The sequence below is a fragment of the Gopherus flavomarginatus genome, chromosome 6, assembly GCF_025201925.1.
Source record: "Gopherus flavomarginatus isolate rGopFla2 chromosome 6, rGopFla2.mat.asm, whole genome shotgun sequence".
Lineage (NCBI taxonomy): Eukaryota > Metazoa > Chordata > Testudines > Testudinidae > Gopherus > Gopherus flavomarginatus.
The window spans coordinates 27,008,023-27,028,054 of record NC_066622.1 but is presented as its reverse complement, the minus strand read 5'-3'; the positions used below and the strand labels follow the sequence as shown (position 1 = coordinate 27,028,054).

General features: G+C 40.4%; 1 protein-coding gene and 1 long non-coding RNA gene across 6 annotated transcripts in view; one reads left to right on the top strand and one right to left on the bottom strand.

The window, feature by feature from the left end:
- The window catches only part of ERC2 (ELKS/RAB6-interacting/CAST family member 2), an 845,311-nt gene that overhangs the window by 9,688 nt on the left and 815,591 nt on the right, over positions 1-20,032 (bottom strand). The window lies entirely within an intron of this gene.
- LOC127053564 (uncharacterized) lies at positions 14,853-18,798 on the top strand. The gene is made up of 3 exons (XR_007775081.1): positions 14,853-14,940; positions 15,333-15,398; positions 18,757-18,798. It is a non-coding gene; the product is annotated as an uncharacterized LOC127053564 (long non-coding RNA).

Genomic DNA, 20,032 nt, shown 5'->3' with positions numbered 1-20,032 from the left:
AGGATCAGAGAGGGCAGAAAGGAGCAGTCACTAGGGCACAAAGCTATTTGTTAGGATGCTAATGTTTCCCCCACGGTGCAGAGTTTGAAACAGGACATTTGCTAATATTTTAAATGAGCAGAAATATTGAATCATGAAGTGGCTCAAACAACAAAAGTTCCCAACATGATCCTAAAAACTGGCATTAGTAGAGATCACCTAATGAAATTGGAAGAAGCCTTTTTCATCCTTGCTGATGTGGAATGCCATTTATTCTCCTGCTAGGGACTAATTAGGGGCCTTGTCTGAAGATCAAGGTTTTGCAGTCTCTGCTTCTTAATAACATGGTCTGCCTGTCCGCCACCTGGGACAAGGCAAGGTACTCTCTTTTACTCCAAACAGCAGGCACTGCCTTAGGCCTGTGCAGGCAGGAAACTGTTCCGGCACTTTCAGTAATTTAACCACTTCCCTATTGGCCTCCTATAACCGTACTCAAAGTCCCGAATAAGCAGTGACCCGTCCACCAGGAGTGCACCTATTTAATATAAATTACTATGTGATTGGATATCAGATAGTAAGGGAAAACTTTATTATTATGATAATAAATGGTATCAGAACTGTATGATCTATTTATTTATAGATGAAGCGGAGGACACAAATCAACAAACCATTTGTTTTGTTTCAGAGTTAGAGACAATTCAAACTCTCGGTGGCTGACAAATGAAGTGGTTAAATAAAAGCTGTGTCAAGCCCCCAATCTAATAAGTCATCTTAATAGGAAGTTGTGATGCCCTGCTTGCCCTGGCTTGTCTGCTCTACTGAAAGATCTCCTGCTGGGACCTTTGTGGCATTACGCGAGGTAGAGAGGCTGCTGCAATATATGAGCCTTGATTCTGTACAGCCAAAACAGCAGGAGAACTAAGCTGCAAAGAATTAAACATGTAACAACTCTACAGCACAGACAGTGATTGAGGTTGGCCCTTTTGCTGTTGACACATTCTGGCCCCTGTAGGTTGTGGTCACTAAGCCCATTAGAGTTGCAGTGTGGCAACAGTTAGTTCAGCAAGTTCAATGTGTTTCTGTTTTATTTCTAAATGCAGGGCGAAAGCTCGCAGTGATAGCAGAAGGAAGTAAGGCAACAGAACCATGCTATAAACACAGTCATCATTGTCAGGGATGTGAAACTTGTTTTCAAAAACTGTTTATTTTTGGCAGATGGAGCTTGGACGGATTTTTGCATTTTGTTAACTGTATTTTAATTTCAACTTACTGCATGCTTAAAAAAAAAAAATCCCAGAGTGATGTTGTTTCCTTTTAAAAGAGAAAATTGTCACTAGTTAGAGTGATCTCTTTGTTACTAGGAATTCATGGAAAAAATGAAAACAGATGGCATGAACCCACTAAAATCTCATTTGAGGTCAATCCCATTCATTGGCACTCACTATAATTAAATCCATGCTCCTCAGAAGTTTGGTAAAAAGATATGCAAAATACCTCTCATTCAGAGAAAAACCCAGAGAATGTGAAATGAGCTCTAAATGCTGAATGCACTTAAACAAATGAGATATCTATATGATCAAGATAGATTTAGGGCAAGATTTAAAAGAAAAAAAATCCTAGGCAAGTAATTTAAGCTAAGCGGTATGTATAACATACTCATTTTAAAATGATGATTCCTCCCTCCACAGGATTAGGCTTTTCTGTGCACTCTGGGATTGGTGAAAGGTTGCCAGTTAGGGTGACCATGCGTTCCTGAATACTGGGAGCGTTCTCAAAAATGACTGTTTGATCCCAGTTTTTCTAAACTCCTGCAGGCTTGTCACCTGAAGGAGCCATTGGTCAGCGCAGATGGTGCAAATGACAGCTGGCTGAGTGCATGTGTCCCTCAAAGACTTCCTTGCCCTCTAAACCTGTTGTAAATAGCCAGCCTGCTTTCGCCCCTACCGCAAGGCCTCTTGGAGACTGTCGACCCCCACTGCGTGAGTCCTTGAGCCAAACACTCCCCATATTTAGACTTAAATCCACAGGGCAGCAGGGAAGGAGGAGGAGAAGGGAGTTTCTTGGCTGAGCAGGAGTAGGCAATTTCTCTTGGTCTATGCATATTTCCCTGACACCCTCATCCCATCCCTGGACAGGTGAGGTGACAGGCTTTTCACTTTAAAATATGGTCACTTAACTGCCAATACATCATTTAGCTGCTGGTGAATATGCAACCCCATGCCAGCTACCTTTTTCAGACAGACACAAAGCTGCTGGCAAAAGCAAAGCACATTATTTGTCAGCCATCACTGAAGAAGGAATAGCTTTCCCTCCCATCCCCCATTTTTTGTTCTTGGTAGTTGGCCTGATCTGGTTTAGGCAGTAGCTATGGAAATCCATTGGTTGATGGTCTCTGGAATCTCCAGTTTTGTGGGATTTACCTTTTCTGTCATGCCTACATTTGCTGAGAGCGAGTTGGGGATTAGAAGGGAATACTACCATGTATATTGGCCTGGCACTGAGAAATTTGTTTTAATTTCCCCCTGTCAGCTGATAGTTAACCGAGAAAACTATCTGGAGTTGTGTTTAGCTAACTCAGGTTACTGTTTCATTGTGCCTTGCTCCTGGAAGCATATTGGTCACTATATTTTTGTTGTGCTTGAGTGCCTTTTGCTAGTGGTTGGCACGGGTGGCAAGTTTGTAGAAATTTTGGTGGTGCCCAGAACCCACCCCCCAACTCCGCCCCCACCTGCCTCAGGCTCTGGGCGGGGTTTCGGGGGGGAGGACTGGGGTACAGGTCCTGGGCTGGGGATTAGGGTGCAGGAGGGGTGCAGGCTTTGGGATGGAGTTTGGGTGCTGGGTGCAGACTCTGGGCTGGGGCAGGGGGGTGGGTGTGCAGGAGGGGATGAGAGGTGCAGGCTTTGGGATGGAGTTTGGGTGCAGGCTCTGGGCTGGGAGTGAGGGTGTAGGAAGGGGGAGGTGGTGCACGCTCTGGGAGGAAGTTTGGGGATAGGAGGGAGTGCAGGGGTGAAGGTTGTGGGGCTGAGGATGAGGGTTTCATGATGTGGGGGGGCTCAGGGCTAGGGAAGAGGGTTGGGTTGTGGGGTGAGGGCTGTGGGACTGAGGATGAGGGGTTCATGCTGCAGAGGGGGGCTCAGAGCTGGGGCAGAGGATCAGGGTGCAGGGGAATGAGGGCTGGGGCTGAGGGTGAGGGGTTCATGCTGCGGGGGGGGGGGTCAGGGCTGGGGCAGAAGATTAGGGTGTGGAAGGATGAGGGCTGTGGCCAGGTTTGAGGAGTTCACGCTGCGGGGGGCTCAGAGCTGGGGCAGAGGATCAGAGTGCAGAGGGATGAGGACTGGGGCTGAGGATGAGGGGTTCATGGTGCGGGGGGTGGTCAGGGCTGGGACAGAGGATTAGGGAGCCGGGGGGATGAGGGCTATGGTTGGGGATGAGGGGTTTGGAGCGTTGGAAGGGCTCAGGGCTAGGGCAGAAGGGCAGGGTAAGGGCAGCCTGCCCTGCCATTAGTAGCTGGCAGGCACTAGGACCCTGGGGCAGCAGACAGCAGTTCTGCCGGGAGCCGTTCCACTCCGGCAGCACGAGGGACGCAGCGGGGGGGACACGCAGGGGAGGGGTGGCAGGCGGAGGCCAGGACCCGCTCCAGGCAGAGACGCGGCAGCGCGGGGGGGAGATCCGTAGGGCCGGGGCCCTATCCAGACAGGGCCGGGGGAGAGACCCAGCTCCAAATATTGCTGGAGCAGGGCACCCGGCCCTGAATATTCCTGGTGCTTGGGCACCGCAAATGTATATACCCAATGTAGACCCTGCTGGCATGCTCTGAAAGGTAACTAGTTCACATTAAGATACAGGGCTACGTTAATGCAAAATAGATACCTTTTAAAACACACCAGTAAGGTCTGTATAGAGCAATTAGAGAGCATCACATTAGTGCACTTTACAAATCACACCCCTCACAGTTTGCCACACAGTGTAGACAAGACCTTGTTGGGTGTTTTTGTGATTTAAACAAATTATTAGCACACTGTTTTACTAGTGCATTCCGTCAGCTATTAATCATGTACTGCTTAAAGGGAAGTTATTAGAATCTGAAACCACCACCTGATTGTTGTAGTGTGTTGCAATTAGGGCTGTCTCATGATTTAAAAAAATCGCAAATAATTGCATGATAAAAAAAAATTAATTGTGATTAATTGCACTGTTAAACAATAATAGAATACCATTTACATATTTTTAGATGTTTTCTACATTTTCAAATATAATGATTTCAACTACACAGAATACAAAGTGTACAGTGCTCACTTAATATTTATTTTTGATTACAAGTATTTGCACTGTAAAAAAAAGAAATTGTATTTTTCAATTCACCTAACAGTACTGTAGTGCAATCTCTATCATGAAAGTTGAACTTACAAATGTAGAATTATATACAAAAAAACTTGCATTAAAAAATAAAACAAAGTAAAATTTTAGAGCCTGCAAGTCACTCAGTCCTACTGCTTGTTCAGCCAATTGCTCAAACGAACAAGTTTGTTTACATTTGCAGGAGCTAATGCTACCTGCTTCTTGTTTACAATGTCACCTGAAAGTGAGAACCATTATTCTCATAGTACTGTTGTAGCTGGCATCACAAGACATTTACGTGCCAGATGCCCTAAACATTCATATGTCCCTTCATGCTTCAGCCACCATTCCAGAAGACATGCGCCCATGCTGATGACGGGTTCTGCTCAATAACAATCCAAAGCAGTGAGGACCAACGCATGTTTATTTTCATTATCTGAGTCAGATGGCACCAGTAGAAGGTGCATTTTCTTTTTTGGTGGTTAGGTTCTGTAGTTTCCACACTGCAGTGTTGCCCTTTTAAGACTTCCGAAAGTAAGCTCTATATCTCGTCCCTCTCATATTTTGGAAGACACTTCAGATTCTTAAACCTTGACTCGAGTGCTGTAGCTATCTTTAGAAATCTCACATTGGTACCTTCTTTGCATTTTGTGAAATCTCCAGTGAAAACGTTCTTAAAATGAACATGTGCTGGGTCATCATCCAAGACTGCTATAACAGGAAATATATGGCAGAATGCGGGTGATACAGAGAAGGGACATACAATTTTCTCCCAAAGCATTCAGTCAGTAATTTAATTAATGCTTATTTTTTTAATGAGCATCATCAGCATGGAAGTATGTCCTCTGGAATGGTGGTCAAAGCATGAAGAAGCATGTGAATGTTTACCATATCTGGCACATAAATACCTTGCAATGCTGGCTACAAAAGTGCGATGCGAACGAACGCCTGTTCTCACTTTCAGGTGAAATTGTAAATAAGAAGAGGGCAGCATTATCTCCCTTAAATGTAAACAAACCTGTTTGTCTTAGCAATTGGCTTACCAAGAAGTAGGACTGAGGGGACTTGTAGGCTCTAAAGTTTTACATTGTTTTGTTTCTGAGTGCAGTCATGTAACAAAAAAAATAAATCTACATTCGTAAGTTGCACTTTCATGACAAAGATTGCACTACAGTACCTGTATGAGGTGAATTGAAAAATACTATTTCTTTTGTTTATCATTTTTACAGTGCAAATATTTGTAAGCAAAAATAATATACACTTTGATTTCAATTGCAATATAGAATACAATATACATGAAAATGCAGAAAAACATCCAAAATATTTAATAAATTTCAATTGGTATTCTATTGTTTAACAGTGTGATTAAAACTGCGATTAATCATGATTAATTTTTTTATTCGCGATTAATTTTTTTGAATTAATTGCGTGCGCTGTGATTAATCAACAGCTCTAGTTTCAATATATGCTTATTTTATTGCAAGATAAATAATTCTAATTATGAAGCAAATGAAGACGCCTTTGGAGTAATTTAGAGATTATTACATATGGTAAGCCTGTTCTTGCTTTAACAAAATATAGTTTCACCTTCTTCTCCTTCAGACAATTCTTAAATAATATATTTTTTCACATGGCTCATCACAGGAACCTGTTCATATATGCCTAAAGCTTGATAGTTAAAGTTATATCTTATTTTAATTTCTAGAGGAAAGATGCAATTCTTTGAAATACCAACATGATTCATCTTTTTGAAGCTGGACCAGCTCGCTGTACTCGCTCTTAGAACTGATAGAACATTACCATGACGCCTGAACGTGACCTTGTAGACATAGCTACTTCTTATTTTTCAAATACCGATCCAAACAGCACGCAACAATTTGAAATCTAACCCTTCTTAACCCATGTGGGCCAATTATGCTCCACTCTTAGGGTCTGCCCACGCAGTTTTCAGTTCAGGATCAGGAAGACTTAAGGCCCAATTCAGGTGAACACTTATGAACATGCTTTAATGTTTTGACTTCAACAGGATTTAAACATGCACTTAAACAAAAAAATATGCTTACGTGCCCTTTCTGAATAGTGACACTTTCCTGAATTGGGGCCATAGAGACTATCTTTCTATGATGGGGCACTTACAGAGCATGTGTAAAGCTACATCATCGAGTTACTGACAAGTCTTTACAATAAGTATCGATGCAATAAGGAAGGAAAAAATAAAAGAGACAACCAATTTTTTTAACAAGACCTTAGGCCACGATCCTGCAAAGATTTACATGTGTTCTTAACTTAAAGCATGTGAATAGTCCTACTGCGGTTTACAGGACTATTCATTTACCATGAATACTTAACGGTAAGCATCTGTGTAAGAGTATACAGGCTCAGAGCCTTAGACTATAAGTTCTCAAAGGCAGGTAACAAGGTTTGCTATGTGACTGCAAGCACCATGTAAATTTACAGCACTATATCCATGAATTTCAATGTTTAAATAGTAATAACAAAGTGTAACAAAGGGCACTATTAAAAAGCAAACCAGTTCTACTTGGCATGTTACTGCACATTTGGTATATTACAAATGAAACTAATCTAAAAACTGCACTTACTCTGTGGTTTTGACCTCACAAGTAAAAAAAAAATAACCAGAACAACCCATCACACAATTGCACTGATTAGTATTTTTATCCCACAACCCCTTCTCTCCCCTCTTACTCATTTTCTTTGTCCCTGTTGTTCCCCCATTCCATCTGTGGCTGGAGCCTGGAGCTAACCACCCCTATTTTCCCTTTTGTTTCAGTTGTGCTCCTTTCCAAGCACCTTTCTTTTCTCCTCCCTTCCCCTTAGTAGTGCTTCTACTGCTGTATCCATCTTGGTTGCCAGCCTATGAAGAGCTCGTTTTCTGAGTGGTGGCATTGTGACATAAGTGGCAACTCAGAATTACCATTACCATCTACTTTACTTGCATATTACAGGCCTATTGATTGGAACGAGGAGAATCCCCATGGCAGTGGGTCAAAGGCATTTTTGAGATCAGCAGAGTGTTAGTTTAAATAAAAGAGTAAGAAGAGAGAGACCTTTATGTTGCATCCACAGGGCACTAAATTTTAAATGGCGAAACTTCAGTGGAAGTTAATTCCTGAAGACAAACTTGTGAAATGGTAATAGAGATAATACAGTCCACACTTTGCTACTTCTTCTGTTAGCTTCATAGGGACTCCCAGGAAAGTCAATGGGACTTATGCTCCTATTTCCCTTGGCTGCTTTTGAATCTCTTTCCCACAGAGACTAATTCTGACACAGGTTACATGAAAGGTTGGTTGACTCAACCAAAGTTCAATATCTTGTGCGTGCTGGTCCCTTTGATTCGAAGAAGGCAACAAGATTTTATAATATTAGAATGTTTATCAGCCTTCTTCCCTTTCTCTGAACTGAGCCAGAAACTTAAATGCTGAGGACTACTGTAGGTAAAAAGCTCTAACCTCTACCAGCACCCAGCTCTGACCTTCCAAGACTGTTTTTTTTAATACCTAGATGACTGGCTTGTTTCCCCAGCTCTCATATGCAGCAGCCTATCTTCTACACCAGGGAATAGCATAACTGAAAGAAAAGGGAGCAGGAATCAGAGAAATAGCTGGAGCATGCAATTAATTTCTGAGGTTATGTGGCGAGGTTATGTGGTCTAGAACATAAGGTGTGTGGAAGAAGGCTGCACTGCAGATGTAGATGGGAAGACATTTTTGGTGCAGATGCTTATCTGTTCCAAACCAAACCAACTCCAGTCTTGCTGAGGTTCCCCAAAGCTATTTGTGATTTTGGAACCAGTCATCATTTGTACTTTACACACTTAGCCACAGCTTATCCATTGCTCAATAGGCAGAAGCATTTGACTGAATCAGAATTAGTTTCTTAGCAGCTCAACAACCGAAGATAAGGCTGGTCTACACTATGGGGGAAAATCGATCTTAGATACGGAACTTCAGCTACGTGAATAACGTAGCTGAAGTCGAAGTGTCTAAGATCGAATTACTCACCGTCCTCATGGCGCGGAATCGATGTCCGCGGCTCCCCCTGTCGATTCCGCAACTTCGTTCGAGTTGATGGAGTTACGGAATCGATATAAGCGCGTGCGGGGATCGATATATTGCGTCTAGATGAGACGCAATATATCGATCCCTGAGCAATCGATTGCTACCCGCCGATACAGCAGGTAGTGAAGACGTACCCATAGTGTAGGTAAGTAGCTGTATTTTAAACCCACAGAATCACAAAAATGAGAGATGGGAAAGAGGTAGCAATAGTCCAGCCCTCTCACTGCCTCTGCAGGATTGTTTCCCACAAAATGCTTTCTAATGGTTTGTTTGTACAGTTTTATTTTAAATACCTCAAGGGATGGATCTTACAGTGTTGCAAAGTGACACTATAATCAACATAAATTGTTTAATAGAGTCCATAGAAAATGTAACCAGTTAAAACAATTAAATTATTTTCCAGTTAAGAAAACCATTTAGCACCTGATCTCTCCCAGGACTGGAAGAGAGGAGAGGAGCAGCAACTCACAAGCCAATTGAAACCTCCCTCCTATCCTCCTGGGAAGCCACTCAAGACCAAATTTTCCCTTCTGGCTTCTTGGGGATCTGCCGTAGCCAGAGACCACAGCTGATTATGTGTTTATAGGAAAACTTCCCCAATTAGAGCCTTATTTAAATTATTTAACAAGATAAGGAATTGGAATTATTCACAAAGGAACATTTTTATGAAAATGAATTTAAATATACTGAAATGAAACAATAATTCTAACTAATATTAAGGCAGTTTGTGCATCATTATTTAGAATATTCAGTTATGCACCAGTGTCTGTGTTTGTGGAATGCAATTTCTAATGGTGGTTGACACGATCTACATTTGTTGATATTATGACCATATCAGCCTATGTTGGGATTTTGTAAATATACTGAATAAAACAGTGCACTTTTCCCAACTTTATTCCATCCTGCTATGAGCACTTCCTGTTGGCAGAAGTTAAACTGCTTTGCTTACTTTCAATGGACTTGCTTGGTGCTCCTGCTGTTAGATAAACTTTCAAGGATATTTTTGTGACAGGTACAAACCTAGACAGGAAAGCTTGTGAAGAAATCCTAAATTAATTATATGTCAACATTCAAGCCTCAAGAAGGAGCAATTGTCATAAATTCTTTTAAGGTTAGAATCCAATTTTAGTTGAAAATGTAAAAAAGTTCACTGACTCACTTGTAAGTCAGTGCCAATAAAATGATACATTTTACATTCTTTAATGGCTTGTTTTAGCTAAACATAGGGGAAAAGAAGCTATGATTTTATTTTCTTGAAAATTGAATTGTTAAATCATGTAAAATGATTACAGTTATGAGCCAATACCAAACAGTGTTGAATTTACAAATTGAAATTCAGCATTCCCTAATCCTCTCTGTTTTATTTGTTTTTCAAAAAGGTATATAAAGGGATAAAAAAAATTGTGCTAAATAAAAATATCTTCACCACTTGTAATGCAGTCATTCCATGCTCATACCAACAAAACCTTTATCCTATACCACACAGCAGATATTCTATCCAACCACACAGTGAGCCTGGCGGAAGAGTCTGTCCTATCTCGGGGACTCATTCTGCCCCGCCATCCCCACGAACATGATACAGTTTTATGGTGATCTGGAAGCCTACTTTCGTCATCTCCAACTCAAGGAATATTTTCAACACACTACTGAAGAGTGCACTGACCTACAGGAACCCTCCTACCAGCACTACAAGAAGAAGAATTCTGCGTGGACAACTCCTGATGGTCGAAATGACAGACTGGACTTCTACATAGAGTGCTTCCGCAGATGTGCACAGGCTGAAATTGTGAACAAACAGCATCACTTGCCCATAACCTCAGCTGTACAGAACGCAATGCCACTCATAGCCTCAGTAAAATCTCTGACATTATAATCAAAGGGGCTGACAAAGGAGGTTCTGTAGTCATAATGAACAGGTTGGATTATGAATGGGATGCTGCCGGGCAACTCTCCAGCACCACATTCTACAGGCCACTGTCCTCTGATCCCAAAAGAAACTACACCATCTGCTCAAGAAACTCCCTGCAATAGCACAGGAACAAATCTACATGGACACACCCCCCAGAGCCTCGACCAGGTGTATTCTATCTGCTAACCAACATCCATAAATCTGGAAACCCTAGATGCCCCCTCATCTCAGGCATTGGCACCCTTTACAGCAGGATTATCTGGCTATTTGGACTCTCTCCTCAGACTCTACACTACCAGCTCTCCTAGCTATCTTCGAGACACCACTGACTTCCTGAGGAAACTACAATGTGTTGGTGATCTTCCTGAAAACACCATCCTGGCCACCATGGATGTAAAAGCTCTTTACACCAATATTCCACATGAGGATGGACTACAAGCTGTCAAGAACAGTATCCCTGAAGAGGCCATGGCACACCTGGTGGCTGAGCTTTGTGACTTTGTCCTCACCCACAAACATTTCAGATTTGGGCACAACTTATACCTTCAAATCAGTGGCACTACATGGACCCACAGTATGCCAACATTTTTATGGCTGACTTAGAACAACGCTTCCTCAGCTCTCATCCTGTAGTGCCCCTCCTCTGCTTGTGCTACACTGATGACATCTTCATCATATGGACCCACAGGAAGGAGGTCCTTGGAGAATTCCACTTGGATTTCAACAATTTCCATCCTACCATCAACCTCAGCCTGGATCAGTCCACACAAGAGATCCACTTCCTGGACACTACAATGCAAATAAGTGATGGTCACATAAACACCACCCTATACTGGAAACCTTCTAATGCTATACTTACCTACATGCCTCCAGCTTCCATCCAGGACACATCACATGATCCATTGTCTACAGCCAAGCCCTAAGATACAACAGAATTTGCTGCAATCCTTCAGACAGATACAAACACCTACAAGATCTTTATCAAGCATTCTTAAAACTACAATACCCACCTGGGGAAGTGAGGAAACAGACTGACAGAGCGAGAGGGGTACTCAGAAGCCACCTACTACAGGACAGGCCCAACAAGGAAAATAACAGAACACCATTGGCAATCACGTACAGCCCCCAGCTAAAACCTCTCCAGCACATCAGCAATCTACAACCTGTCCTGGAAAATGATCCCTCACTCTCACAGACCTTGGGAGGAAGGCCAGTCCTCGCTTACAGACAGTGCCACAACCTGAAGCAAATATTCACCAGCAAGTACACATCACACCACAGAAACACTAACCCAGGAACCAATCCCTGTAACAAACCTTGTTGCCTATTCTGTCCCCATATTTATTCTAACACCACCGTCAGAGAACCCAACCACATCAGCCACACCATCAGGGATTCATTCAGCTGTACATCTACTAACGTTATATATGCCATCATGTGTCAGCAATGCCCCTTTGCCATGTACATTGGCCAAACCAGACAATCTCCATGTAAAAAAAATAAATGCATACAAATCGGACATCTGGAATGGTAACATACAAAAGCCAGTAAGCAAGCACTTCAGTCTCCCTGGACATACTATAACAGATTTAAAAGTAGCCATACTTGAACAAAAAAAGTCAGAAACAGACTTCAAAGAGAAATTGCAGAACTAAAATTCATTTGCAAATTTAACACCATTAATTTGGGCTTGAATAGGGACTGGGGGTGGCTGGGTCATTTCAAAAGCAACTTTGCCTCTCCTGGAATTGACACCTCCTCATCAATAATTGAGAGCGGCCTACATCTGCCCTGATTGAATTGGCCCTGCCAACACTAGTTCTTCCCTTGTGAGGTAACTCCCTTCTCTTCCTGTGTCAGTATAATAATGCCTGAATCTGTAATTCTCACTTCATACATCTGAAGAAGTGGGTTTTTTACCCATGAAAGCTTATACCCAAATAAATCCGTTAGTCTTTAAGGTGCCACCGGACTCCTTGTTGTTACATATTCCCTTTGTCTACATACACACAGTATATAATTGGTTTTATGCATGCTATTAATATTTGAGCACAAGAGGTGTTAGGAGAGAAAAGAGCGAGAGTGTGGAAACTATTGGTCCACTGAGAGTTGTTTATGTTTAGAAATATTTGCTGTAGTTTTAGTGCTGCTACAGATTTCTTGAGAACTTTTCAGTTTACGCTTTTCAGCCAGTGACGTTGACATGTCTAGGAGAAAATTCTGAACACTGAAAACAAGAATGAATATGTCGTTAGAATGCTCTATGGACACTACTAGGAAAAGCTATAAGGATGGTGGAGCTACACTCTAATCTACCTGTTCCCTTCCCTCTTTGGGGGGAGGGATAGTTCAGTGGTTTGAGCATTAGCCTGCTAAACTCAGGGTTCTGAGTTCAATCCTTGAGAGGGTCATTTAGGGGTCTAGGTCAAAAATCTGTCAGGGAATTCATCCTGTTTTGAGCAGGGGGTTGGACTAGATGACCTCCTGAGGTCTCTTCCTATCCTAATCTTCTATGATTCCACCTCTAAATTCCTTTTAAAGGAACATGGCACAGTACTATAACTCTAGCTGTGCCATTACCCGGTAGTTTCCTCACTACAGCACAGACCACAGTTCCAGTCTTCATTCTGTGCCTCAGCTAGAAGTGGTATTGTCATCCGTGCTAAAATGAGAACAGCTAAAAAAGCTGACCATGGTGTGTCAAGGAAGGTACTAGTACAATGTCTTTGTGCTTTATCCTGGTAGGGGAACACTTCAAACCAGTCTAGGGAGGAAAGACTCTAGGTTAATTGTAGCCTTAGCAGCAGGAGTGATTGGAATGGGGGAGGAGAAGAGAAGGGAAAGGATTTTGGGCCACATTTTGGATGAAGCTGTAGGCAGTATATAGGAGCCTGCTATGGCCCCCAATTCTGGGGGCAATTCTATGATGACCCTGGCATACATTAGACTAGCCAAGGGGCTGCTCTAAATCTGGAACACTGGAAATGGACCTCAGGGAGAGAGATAGTCAGGTGGGTATATACCTGTAGTAAAGTGTGCACTGGCCACAACCATTCCCTACTTTTATGCAGGGGACTGTAGTGAAGGTGGCTGGCTACACTGGCTCTGTACCTACCTGACATTCCTCACGTAGAAAAATACCAAGCAGGGAGATCCAGCTATTCTCATGGTGCAAAGGGAATGGAGAAGTTTAGAGGATGCAGCCCATAGCACTGAGCATAAGTAAGAGTGATGAAAAAGTAGCCTGGGCTGTTGAGTAGAGCAGAGGGTATGAAAGAGTCCTATTACTAACTTGGTGTAAGAACCTGACTCCACCCATTTTTCTCAGTATAACCATTTGTAAAACATGGATAATACCTACCTGGCTTTGCAAAGTGCTTTGACTGCTCTATAGATCTCAACCAAAGCTCACTGATGTCAAAGAAAGTCTTTCCAATGATTTCAGCAGGCTTTAAGCCAAGCGTTATACATATAAAGCATTATTGTTATAGTCTCAAAATGCCAACACTCAACACACACATGCAAACTGTTTTCACCAAATTCTGGCGTACATATGTATACACCAGAAATCCTGCAGGCAGCAGCATGAACACATTGCAGTTAGCTGGCCACCCTGACTGCTTCTTCTGAAAAGTTGTGGATAAATCACTCCACATGTCCTCCATGGGGAAGAGGAATAAGTGATATGGATATCTGGCCACCTGGATATTTTATATGAAAAAATACTTACATTATTTGTCCTTATAAAAAGCCAGCCATGCAAATTATTCCTACTCTTCTCTGAAAAAAACAACAACCCAATCAAACAAAATCCATAGATCCCAAGGGACTGGGCATAGGGGCTAGTCTCAAGAAAACCAGAGTGTATATTCAGGCCAGTTTTGTGGTGTATACATGTGTCTATGTGTTGATATGGTGTTGGATGGGGTTTGTGTTGCTTTCTCCACAAGCCATTCTCACAAAAAATTGATTCTATAAGGTGGAAACCTAAAGAGACCACACAATCTTGCAAGATTTTAATCATTTTAGGCCAAAATCTGTTCTCAGGACTTTCTGGCTGCATCGGAATCAGAAACAGAAAGTAGGCCCCTTATAAATTTGGATCTGACATGAAACCAGAACTAAAGAGCTGGAGATTTGAATTCGAATCCCTTGACATTTGAAGGGGATTGGTTCTGAAGTTTTTGCTTTGGTACATCTTTAACGTGTCTTCATTTGTATGTAAATCATGTCTGGATTATCTGTCAAACTAGTGCTAATTCTGTATATTTGATATGTGTAAAAATTAAAAATAAGCTGTATTTTTTTTTGCTGTAGTTGGATACTGACCATTTTACCTGTACAAGAAGACATATTAGCAGCATATTCTTCACTGTTAAACATCCCACATGGCTGATTGTTACATTTGGACATTAGCAATTTGTTTATTTATCAGAATAACTGTGGATAATAGAATGGCTTGAAGTAGTTTCACTTCCTCCAAAATGATAATAAATTGGCAGCGTGAGTGCTGACTTGCTGCAAAGCAATTTCATTACTTCAGAGGTTAACGGAGCAACTTCTTTCTGTTGATCTTCCTGTCACCATAGGCTACAAAAGACTGTCTGACAGAGTCCAGTTTTCAGGAGAGGTGTAAGTATAACAGAGATTATCAACATTAAAAGGAAAACTGTCCTCCTCCATTACATTCTGCAGAGCTAGCATGAAAATGATGAAAGGATTGCAAAACTCAGCAATATGATTTGACTGCCGCTAAAATAAAATTAGAACCTTACAAGGGTTATGATGCAACATTAATGAAAAAATGGCTTCCTGGCTTACAAATAAACAATGAAGAGATAAAACAAAATGGGAATGCTTTAACTGTGAGGTAAAACATCAGTGGCTACAGATCTTAAGCTACTTTTTACAGTGGGTCAATAGAACTCCCTTTTACTGTATTTCTTTCAAGTAACCGTCAATGATTTTTGTCAAGCTATGTCGACTCCACATTCTTTTGAATGCTGAATTTATATTTTTTGTAGGAGATGAAGAGTGACAGGGAAAAGGTGGCCTCTGAGAATCAGAGAATTAAATTTATTGCTGATTAAGTGAGTAACCTGCTTAATATGCCTCTCCTTGTTATGTGTTGCTGGGCTGAAATGCCTTTAAGCTTTGATAATTCTGTACAATTCAGGATTCCTGTTGATCACTAACAACACTTGGAAAGAAAGTATAACCCATGCTATTTGTGAGCAGACAGCATTGCCAAAACAAGCAGAATGCTTCAGACATCTTGTAAAAAAAGAATTGGGAGAAACTTCCAGGGAAAAGGAAAAGTATTCCTCCGACACAAAGCACATTAACGTGCTTGCACAAAGTATTCAGTCTATCTAGCATGTTAGTTTACTTGGTGTAGATATGTTAAAACTGCCATTCTATAGGGAGGAAATAAATTTTGCTTTTAGGGCCCAATTTTTCTCTGAAATATGTTTACATGGTTATATGTACCAAAATGTGAGTTTAATTTGTGTTTGCAGTTACCATAAATACATGCACAAATCAAGTAATTGTACCTGCAAATGGCCAAATATGTTTCTGATCATTTGTGCACACAATTACCCAATTTGCACATGCAATTACTGTAATGTCATGTACAAACAAGGCAAAGAATTGCACATACGTTTTTGTGCATGAAGTTGGCCATTCATAGGTTAGAAAATTGGAACCTAAATGTCTTGAAATTGGGCCACTCTGGATAGAGCCATATTTGCAGCTGACAAAGACAATGAGGCTTTGATGTTTTTGAGGCTTTGAGTTTAATTCACCACTAAAATTCATAGCTTTTCTTTTTAAATTTGTATCCTTTCAAAAAACTTCAAAAATGTGTCCGGGTTCCTATAGAATTTTACAACTTTTCTTTTATTTCCTTTGCTTTTTATAAAACCCTGCAAATAAATGTTCTTATTTGTTATGTAGAATTACATTGTTCGACTGTGTAAACATTTTCTTTTGATCTCTGATGCATTAATATATTTTCAAGTAGTAAAACAATGAAGCTGAACTGCCCCCACTAATTTTTTAAAAAGACTATGACATTTCAAAGTCATTAATCCCTTAAGCAATAGGGTTGGGTGAACAGAATATGAAATAGAATTGGCCTCAACTTCAGGCTCTTTCATTACTCCCTTTTCCTTCCTGCAACAGGCCTTCTGATACAGCACTTGACCTGAAAAAGACACTCCTTTCACTCTGTTTGATTTCAGGCAGTCCAATCACTTTCCCCTTCTCCTAATTTTGCTATGGAGTTCACTAGGTTTAACAGTGTATCTCCTGGGCACAAGCATGAGTCCTCTATTCAGATCGTATTTTGTGGATGCCATATTTAGAAGCGAGTGTTCATGAGTGGGGAAAACCCCAACCTGAGTAAAAGTGCAGATCCTACCAACATAGTGCCAAGGCCTCTAGACTTTCCAGTGAAAGGGACCATCAAAAGTAAGAGGGGAGGAAGGAACTTTTGGAGATGATGAAGAGGGAGGAAGACAGAGAGCCTTTGCTGAAGAGGTGATGGAATGGAACAGCAGCATATTGAGAGTCCAGAAAGGAGCAGGGCTCTGGGGAACATAGCAACCAAAACTCAATGCCCTTACACACTTGTGGTCTAGTAGTTTGAAATGAGACAGGTAATCTGAGTTACTGGCTCATTCTATGATGCTGATCAAGTCACTTAACCGCTCGGTGCCTCAGTTTCCCCACCTGTAAAATGGGGATAACAATATGTACCAAACATGGTAAAGTGTTTTCAGATTTATAGAGGAAAGTGTGATGTAAGTGCAAAGTATTATTTTGTCTTATTGTATGTGGTAGTAATTTTAATGCTTTAATATATAAAATATATGCAATGTGATTAAGTTATGACTGATTTCAGAACTATGGCCTAAAGTTTTAAAAGTGAGTAGTGATTTTGAGTGCCTAACTTGAGACACATGAAAGGGTCCTGATTTTCACAGAGTAGGTGTTCAGCGCTTGTCAAGACTCAGGCCCCTTTAAGGTATCTCAGGTTGGGCATCCAAAAGTCAGTAGTCAGTTTTGAAAATTTAGGCCCATAGTTTTGAACTTCTTGAGTGTTGTGCATTTAAATAACTACTATCATTTTGCCTTAATATCTAATTTTGTGCTGAATTTCCCTTAATAAATAAGAACAAAAATTAATAGGAAAATAAATGTGTGTTAGAATGCTCATCTGCAATAGCGATCATGTGTTTTCTTGAAGCTTGGGATGAGCACTCTGAGGATCACTGAATTGCAGACAACTTGAAAAATTTTAAATTTCAAGTATTGGAATTCAGTGGGAAGAATGCTTGATCTGTTTGGCCCTTTTCGATGTCATGTCTACAGGCAGTTGGGGGAGATTTAGTAAATTAATATGGGGAGGGAATCATTTCTCAGTGTAGGTGATGTTCTCTATGCAAATAATTGGTGTTTATACTGGGCACATAGTGAAATCAGGAAAGTACAGTCTTGAGTGCATCAGCATTATGTTAATTCACACAGTATTTCTTAAATTTCCCCCTCGCCTTCTTTGTTTTAAATTAAGGAAACACACATCCATGCATGGAAGTCTACACACTGGACAAACCTGGAATAATCAGTTCAAATAATCAATAAATTATCTGAGGATGGGGAAGCACAGAACAGTGCCTGAGTTTACTTTTTTATTGTGAAAAAACACAATTTTTCCACTCACACAGATAATTCAATACTTTTAAAAAAAAATCAACTTTCCATGCATGAGAAATTTCAGTGCCAAGAGTACATTTCTGAGACATTATAAACACCATAAAGTGGAGACTGATGACAAGAACGACTGTTTAACCACGGGAAAATTTCTGTCTCCCAAACTTAAATAATTGCAGAATGAATACAGTGTATGTTCATCAAAGCAACATTATCGTGAATCTCTATTTTGACCAGTAATAGCCACAGCCCTCTTAGTAAGACAATTTTTCCTTGAAGAAGGAATCAACTCCAAGGGGAGGTGGATGAGAGATGTAGTAATGGTTGTCAGGTAAAAAGATGTCTGAGCACAAAGACCATGCCTCCTGGCACCAGAATGCCTTTCTACGGCTCCTGTAATAAAACACCTATGAAGTGCCTTATCCATAGGTTATAGAGGGGAGCCAGAATTGAGGTGGAAAACTTCCATCCCACATTTTCCCCATGAGCTTTTTGGCATGCACCCATGGACAATCGGACTGCCAAAATCTGACTGTTTAGTAAAGTATTGCTACTACAATGCCAGAGCACTTTTCAGATGCATAATATTTATATAATCTAGTTAAGACTTGTATTATCATGAATACTATTAATAGATTAATTTATATTAGAATGCTTTGTTTCACAAAACATAGAGGAATTTTTTTTGAACTGTAGAGGTTATTAATTCTAACACAGTGTGTTTGATTATAGATGGTCAGATCAGGCAATGGTTATAGGAAGTGAATATGAACAATGGGGAATCCCAAGATAGCAGAGTAAGTCTTTCACTCCCTGGTCTGGTTCTATACTCTTAGTCTGATATCAGGCACCTGATTTGTTTAATTTTTTTGGTATATATTTATTTATAGGTGCTTATCACTGTATAATCTTATCACAGCTACAAACTTTGAAAAACTGAGTCAACAGATCTAACCCACTGAGTTCAATTGAGTGAATCAAGCAATCTGATTATGATAAACCATGACTGAGCATAGATAGTTGCTTTTTAAATGCAACTATCTCAGTGCTAACACAAAGAATGTTTTTCACAAATGTATTTGTAACAGATAATGTGGAAAAACGTGGAAGATTAAAATCCATAAACATTCACAATAGAGAAGAAACACTTTGGAGTTTATTTCTTAATTGATTTTGGTCTTTACATACCTATCACTTTTTTATTTAAAAACTCATTAAATTTGATTATGCTGACTTCTTAGCTCTAAAATTGGGACAGAAAAAAACAAAAATACCTGTAAAAATCTGTATTTTGGATGAAGCATCAAGTATTGAAATGGGTTTTTAGTGTTGAATATTAAGAACAACACACTAAAGTTTGTGTCTATACTTTTTTCATTTGCTTGGTAGAAGTAATTAACGGGATGAAGTATTACTGTCATGAATGACAGAATAGACTCTCCAGTGTAATAAACACAAAGATTATCCATCAGAAATAAAACAAAACAAAAAGCCTGGAAACATACTGTAATCTCTCTTTTTCTTGAGATAAACTTTTATATTGGCTATAATGCTAGCAAAACAGAATTTTTCATTTCACCTTTTTCCCCCTATTGAAAAGTGACACTCTCTTTATGTAACCTTTTCAAAACCACCATTGAAAATTGTGTTTTCTGATTCAAACAAAACACTGTTTTTCTTTCTGCCTCATACGGGTAATAATAAAGACTTGAGGTAAATCTCCCTACAGCTGCTTTCAGTTCATTTTAAGTCAATGAAACCTATATAATCCTGAAATACAGTCAATTGTTTCTTTTCCACTAGGCCTGAAGGGCTGCAAGCTCAGAATGGGAAGAATGACTGTTTTGCTTTTAAGCACCTATTAATATTTAGCCCCTCCAGTGGTTCTTTTTTTCCCCCCCTTTGAAGCCTTTCCCCTACTAAATTAATGTTTAACAATTAAGTCAAGCTGAAGGAGATTTTAAGAGATCTAGACAATTACTGATTGGGTAGAAGAACAGGCTTTAAT